Genomic DNA, 7527 nt, shown 5'->3' on the forward strand with positions numbered 1-7527 from the left:
AATAGTTACTTTCCATTCCACCCTCTTCCCAGGCCCTGGCAGCCACCAATCTGCTCTCTTTCTGTATCTATGCATTTGCCTGGATATTTCATGAAAATGAAGCCGTACAATATATAGCCTTTATGTCTGACTTCTTACACTCAGCATCGTATCTTTGAGACTTATCCATGCTTTATTATATATCAGTGATTCATTCCTTTGTTTGACCTAATAATTTTACACTCTAAGCCATTAAGACATTTTCCCCGACATGCTACCACAAATATATATATATATATATATATATATATATATACATTATTTACTATATATATATATATATATATATATATATATATATATTAAAATGCATACCACATTACATTTAGTTTTGTAACCATTTTTCAGCTTACATCACAGTGGCATTAAGTACTGCCCGCCTCCCCAGACCTAACCTGCTCCACACTCCTGGAGCCACCAGCATGCCCAGAGGACACCAATCCAGCCCAGTTACCCTGATTCAGAAAGCTCTACAGCACCCATCCAGCTGGCCTAGGACCTCCTGGGTGGGCTTTCACAAGAGTATCCAAAAGGAGTGCTCTTAAAGGAGAAGGACCCAGAGAGGCTCTGGGGAAGAGGGCGGCCCCTCCCACAGGAGGGTGGCCCCCCCACAGGAGGGTGGCCATGCACGGGCTGGCCAGAGCAAGAAGGCTATGCCTTGAGGCTGGCAGTCACCCAAAGAGCTTCAGGAGGTACAGTGACTATCACCTAAGGTGTGTTCACCTCTGATTCCTGCCAGTACCCATGCAGACCAAAGGGTGCTTGAAGCATCAATGGCAGAGACAGATGCTATTTGCGGCCTCTGGTAGGCCCCTATTGGTGAACCGCAGTGCAGGCCTTCAGGATTTCAGAGTAAGGGCTGCCATCATCTGCAGATAATTACACTCCTTTTGAGAAACAGTTCTTGGCCTGCTACTGGGTCTTAGTAGAGACTGAACACTTGACTATGGCCACCAACTCACCATGCCACCTGAGCTGCCCATCATGAACTGGGTGCTATCTGATCCACCAAGCCATAACAATGGGCATGCACACCAGCACTTCAACATCATGTGGAAGTAAGGGTGCAGGTGTCATTGGGCCTGATCAGGCCCTAAAGGCACAATAAGTTACATGAAGAAGTGGCCCAAATGCCCACGGTCCCCACTCCTGCTATACTGCCTTCCCTCTCAGCCTGCACCTAAGGCCTACATGGGGAGTGTCCTATTCTGATGATGTGGGCCTGGTTTATAGGTGGCTCTGCACGATTGGCAAGCACCACCTGAAATGGATAGCAACAGCACTACAGCCCCTCTCTGGGGCATCCTCAAAGGACAGTGGAGAAGGGAAATCCTCCCTTCCAGCAGTGCACTTGGTTGTGCACTTTGCTTGGAAGGAGAAACGGCCAGATGTACCATTACCAATTCATGGGCTGTGGCCAATGGCTTGGCTGGATAGTCAGGGACTTGGAAGCAACATGACTGGAAAACTAGTGACAAACTTGGGGAAAGAGGTGTGTGGATACACCTTTCTGAATGGGCAAAAAAAAAAAAAATGAAGATACATTTGTCCACTGTGAATGCTCACCAAAGAGTGACCTCAGCAGAGGAGGATTTCAGTCATCGAGTGGACAGGATGATCTCTTCTCTGGACACCAGCCAGCCCTGTCATTGCCTAATGGGCTTGTGAACAAAGTGGCCATGGTGGCAGGGATGAAGGTTATACATAGATTCAGCACAATGGACTTCTACTCACCAAGGCTGACTTGGATATAGTCACCACTGAGTGCCCAATCTGCCAGCAGCAGAGACCAACACTGAGCCCCAATATCGTGTCACTATCCAGCGGTAATCAGCCAGCTTCCTGGTGACAGGTTCATTCCACTGGACTCCTTCCACCATGGAAGGGGTAGCATTCTGTCCTTACTGGAATAGATAGTTACTCTGGATACAGATTGCCTTCCCTACACGATGCTTCTGCCAAAATTACCATCCGTGGACTTACAGAATGTCTTCTCCACTATCATGTATTCCACACAGCATTGCTTCCAATCAGGAAACTCATTTCATAGCCAAAGAAGTGCAGCAATGAGCTCATGCTCATGGAATTCACTGATCTTACCATGTTCCCCACCATCCTGAACCAGCTGGCTTGACAGAATGATAGAGTGGTCTTTTGAAGACTCAGTTACAGTCTAGGTGGCAATAGCTTGTGGGGCTAAGGCAAGTTTCTCCAGAAGGTTGTATATGCTTTGAATTAGCGACCAACATATGGTGCTGTTTCTCCAACAGCCAGAAGTCATAGATCGAGGAAGCACGGGATGTAAATAGGAATGGCACCCACTAGCAAAGTTTCTGATTCCTAGTCCCACAGCCTCATGTTCTGCTGGCCTGAAGGTCTTAAAACACAGAGAGAGAAAGGCTCCCACCAGGAGACAAGATGATTCCACAGAACTGGAGGTTAAGACTGCCACTCAGCCACTTTGGTCTCTTTGTGCCTCTGAATCAATAAGCAAAGGAAGGGAATTGTGGTGTTTCCTGGGGTGACTGATCCTGACTACCAAGGGAAAATTGGACAACTAGTCCACAACAGAAGTAAGGTACAATATGTCTGGAGCACAAGAGATCCCTTAGGGCCCCTCTCAGTTTTACCATACCCTGTGATCAAGGTTAATGTAAAACTACAATGACCCAAGTAATAGGCAGGAATGAAGGGTTACGTCAACCCACCAGGTAAAGAACAAAACCAGCTGAAGCGCTTACTGAAGGCAAAGGGAAAACAGAAGGGGTAGTGAAAGAAGGTAACTGTAAATCCCAGCTACGGCCACATGATCAGGTACAGAAAGAGAAACAAGGGCCATAATCGTCACGAGTATTTCCTCCTTATTTAACTATGAATACATTTGTGTGTATCTTTTTTTTCCCTCTCTTATGCTCTTATCATATAACATAAGATGTACCAATTTTTATCATAGGATTTAAGCATAGCCAATTTCACATCATAGTGTTTAAGTTACATGATATCAAGGGGAGAAGTAAACATCACTCAAGGACCTACCTCCTTTTCTAGGGAAGGAGTTAGTGCCTTTTCTGTCGTACAAAGGTTGTATCATGTTAGACAGAAGCATGACCTCTTTACTTGGCCATAAGTAATTACTTATGGCTTAAAGAGATGTGTATGGGTGCCAAGTTGACAAGGGGTAGACTTATCATGGTTAATTTTATGTGTCAACCTGACTGGCCATGGGGAGTCCAGATTAAACAATATTTCTGGAAATGTCTGAGGGCATTTCCAGGTCAGTGCAGCATTTCCATTGAATCAACCGATTCCAAAACATATTGCCCCCCCCCCCCATGTGTGGGCCTCATCCAACCCACTGAGGGCCTGAATAGAAAGAGCAAAAAGCGGAGGAAGGAGGAATTCAACCCTTTTTTCCTTGACTTGCTGTTTGAGCTAGAACAACTCATTACATCTCCTGCCCTCAGACTGGGCTTTACACCATTGGCTCCTCCATTCTCAGACCTTCAGACTCACACCAAATTACACCATCAGCTCTCCACATACTCACTTCATGAAAATCTACAGCACATACTGACAAACCAATCACATGTTTGTCCTTGCCCCACACACCAAAAAGGATGACAAGGAAACAAAAGGGCCAGAAGTGCAGCATGGGTTGTGGGACACTCCATCACTGAGAAGCCCATTCCCCCATGGCAGTGGAGGGTTTTGTCATCTGCAACTCTGTTCTGACGGACTGGGCAGGGAGCACCCACCTCAGAAGAGCCCCTAGGGGAATCAGGGGGTGAGTGCAAAGTGGCCTAGAAAGAGGCCTCCACAGGCCTCCCCCAGTGCTCTCAGGGGGTGAGTGCAAAGTGGCCTAGAAAGAGGCCTCCACAGGCCTCCCCCAGTGCTCTAGAAGGATCACAGATATTCTGCCAAGACTTATAGCAGCTGTGGTTCATGCCTTTGTCTGCATGGCCTATGTGGATGTGTGCAGGGCACCAGGACACCAGAGCAGAACCATGTCTCTATACACACAGCAAGACACTCACATAAAAATACTCAAAGAAAACAGAGGCACACACAACACTCAAGGACCAACCCCTATAAAAACCATAGTGAAGCCCTTAGCCCCACACATAAATGCACACCCCTTCATGCCACAGACTCAGCGGTGCCTGTCCAGTCGTGCAGTCAGAGACAGGGACTGCAGTTCCCCAACACACAAAACAATCAGCCGTACCCACCTGATATCGAAGAGCCAGTCCAGTGTGCTCCAGTCACCGAAGTGGTATCAGCCAGCTTCTCAGGCTTGGGAGGCCAAGTAGAGGAAACAGACAGTGGCTGTAGAGTGAAGGTCCATGGTACACATTACCCAGCACGTGAGGGTTGTGTGGCTCCACTGAGTCCACACACACAGGGGACATGTATCCCCACTGCGTGTCCCATCTACATGCCAGCCTCCTGTTTCTGCAGACATATCTCCCAGGGTGCCACCACTACCAGCCCTAGGGATCTAGGGGGTCAGAACCCCTCCCTCCAGACTAGGCCCTCAGTGACCCAGAGGAGGCCCAGGAGTCCGCAGCCCTGAGTGACCCACTACCTACATCCACACTACAAAGGAGTGCTGCTAATGCAGGTCAGACCAGGGTTGCCAGAGGGGGCCTTCCTGCTCCAGCTGCAGAGCAAGACTGTGGAGCAGCTTCCAAACCCAGGCCTGCCTGACTTTGCCCACCCAGACTTCCCAGGACTTGGAGCAACCAGGTACACAGAGCTTGCCTGGGCAGAGGGGCCTTGTGGTCACCCACCTGGCCAGAGCATGAATCTCTATCTCAGACCTAGGCTTCATGCGGGTGCCCTTCACAGATGGGGAACTGAGAGGTGAGCCCAGACTGAAACCCCAGCACCTCCTGCCATCTAGGTCTCCTCCAGGACTCGGGTGGGCACCCTCACCCAGATGCTGTGACCACCTACTGCCTATGATCTCCAGGGAGGTGACAGTGCCCAGGACTAGACCCAGACCATTCCTGCAGCCACTCACAGCTGCTCAGCTTCCGTATGGCAGCTCCAGCTTCTGTCACCAGCCAGGAGTATGGTGCAGGGTGCCAGGGTGCTCTCCACTGTGGCTTGTGCCCACGTGTCATTCATTCATTCTATTCATTCCTGGCTCCAGGTCCAGAGGGATCACAAGAACATGTGCGGAAGGGAGAGCCAACCCTGACCGGACTGAGGAAACACCCTAGAAAAAACTGTGAGGACCATGTGGGGACTTCAGTACAACCCCAGATGGCTCTAGAACCCTCCCACCTCCCTGTGTTGCCCTCCCTCCACCCTCCCCCTGTTGAAGCCCTGTCATCTCAAATCCCACCACGGTGGGTACCATGTAATTTGTGAAAGGCAAATCTGATCGCCTGTGTCCCTAAACCTTCAGATCTCTCTACTGCTCTTAGGACAAGCCCTCAGGAGCCTCTGTAACACGTACCCCAGTACACTCTCCCTTTGGCTGCTGCAGCCCAACCACATGGATCCACGTGAGTAGGGGACAAGGAATTTGATCAGTTTCAAGGTCAATCAGATATCAAGGCTAGGGGCTTCTCTCTAAACTGACTTAACAGGATTCTTGCTACAAGTGGACCAGGCAGGCTGAAGACAGGGCCCAAGTGATATAGGAAAAAATGCTAGGGTTCAAAGCCTACGGCCAAGAAAGAATTCTTGAGAAATCTTGGTGCATAAAGGTGGTTTTATTAAAGCACGGGGACAGGACCCATAGGCAGAAAGAGCTGCACTGGGGTCATGAGGCATGCCCATTATGTACTTTCAAGTTGGGAGAAGGTTAGGAATAGTGAAAGTCTCTAAGGAACTTGGAAACAAGGCTTCCAGGACCTTGAGGGGGCTAGCTATTATTGGGAAAAGGTCATATATTACCGTCTAATAAAACCTTAGTCATGAGACCCTTCAGATATATATCATCCAGCCATACGCTTGGGGCAGGGGTGATTGCCAACACGTATCCGGGAGGGGGGGTAGAGATAAAGGAAATTTCTAAAGCAATTTTTATACGTTAAAGTAGACCTACAGGATCGGGGGGGGGGGGGCAGGGGGAGCTACGATTGTTTTTTGCCCTTAGCAAAGTATTAACATTGAGGCAGTTGAGTCGCTAAAGGAATGTCACTCTGTCTGTTTCAAGGACTTGTCAATGGGCTGTAAGTAGTGAGGAAATTTAATAATTTTTCCTTCTGCCTTTGTTTCCCACATCACCAAGCATGAGGCCTAGTCAGAAGAGTGCTCAGAGGAGCCTGCCCAAAGTTTGGTCAAGGAGTCTTTTGTCAAGACATCATCCTGGGCAATGCCCTAAGTTAGGCTAAATCCTCTCCTTGGCCTGAACCCTACAGAGCTCCCCGGGGGTCAGAATGCCCTCTTCTCCAGAGGTCTAGGCATTCTAATCCATGGCCAGTTGGATTCATCTGCTCAAATTGGCCACACGAGCCTTCTTTCTGGTAGACTTCTTCAGAAGTCTACCTACTTTTGCATTTTGCTATACAGCAGCCCCCTCCCAATTTTTGGCAGGACTGAATACCCTCCCACTAAGATGAGGAAGACACAATGCTGGTTCTCCATGGCGGGAATCCCCCGCCCCCATGAGCCCAGCAGGATATTCAGCAATCCAAACTCTGTTTTGTAGATTTTTGTGGCTTATGAAAACCGTAATTGTGGATTCCAGGAAATTTTTTTCTCAAGGCTGGACTGAGACATTGGGCTAGGTTTTCTTCGACATGTTGACTACCCTCGTGGAAGCGGAAGCGGAAGCGAGGTGGGGAATGGGACTCCTCCCCAAAAGTGCTGGGGTTGGGGCAGGCTGTGGGACCACCCTGGGCCGGCCGAAGTCAGACGCCTCCTGCAGGACCTGACTGCACCGCCGCTGCTGGAGCTCCCAGAGCCTGCACAGGTGTGTATGTTTGGGTGGGGGCTCTCTTGACAGGTAACCCGGACAAACGTCCTATGAATGGAGGACAAGGAGACTGAGGCCTGAAGGTGACGAAAACGGCTCAAGGTCACGCCGCTTGTACTGAGGGATCAGTGACTCAAGCGCTTTTTCGGAGAGCAAACAGGAGCAAACAGGTTGTGACAGCAGCGACCACCCGGGGCCCGCAAGGCGCAACAGGCTCAGGCGCTAGACGAGAACCCCCCCCACCTTTTCCCCCAGGATGCAGCCCAGACCAGTGCGGGGGGGGGGGGGGCCTCGTTTCGCGCCCACCTTGCGCAGGCAGGGCGAGCTTCCTCGAAATCTCGCGATTTCGAGGCTGTGGTTTTACGCCTCTGAAGTCGCGTGGGCAAAATGGCATGGTAAGAGGCGGGGACAATGAGGGACCCTCCTTACGAACGCCCGCGGAGGGGTGGAGAAAGCCTCTTTCTGGACGGTGCAGAGTGGGCCGAGCGGGGCTAACTGTCGTAAAAGGGGGCGGGACGCACCGCGTTGGAGACGGACGTAAAATGGGCGGGACGCGC

The sequence above is a fragment of the Ursus americanus genome, chromosome 30, assembly GCF_024610735.1.
Source record: "Ursus americanus isolate L20-20 chromosome 30, mUrsAme1.1.p, whole genome shotgun sequence".
NCBI lineage: Eukaryota > Metazoa > Chordata > Mammalia > Carnivora > Ursidae > Ursus > Ursus americanus.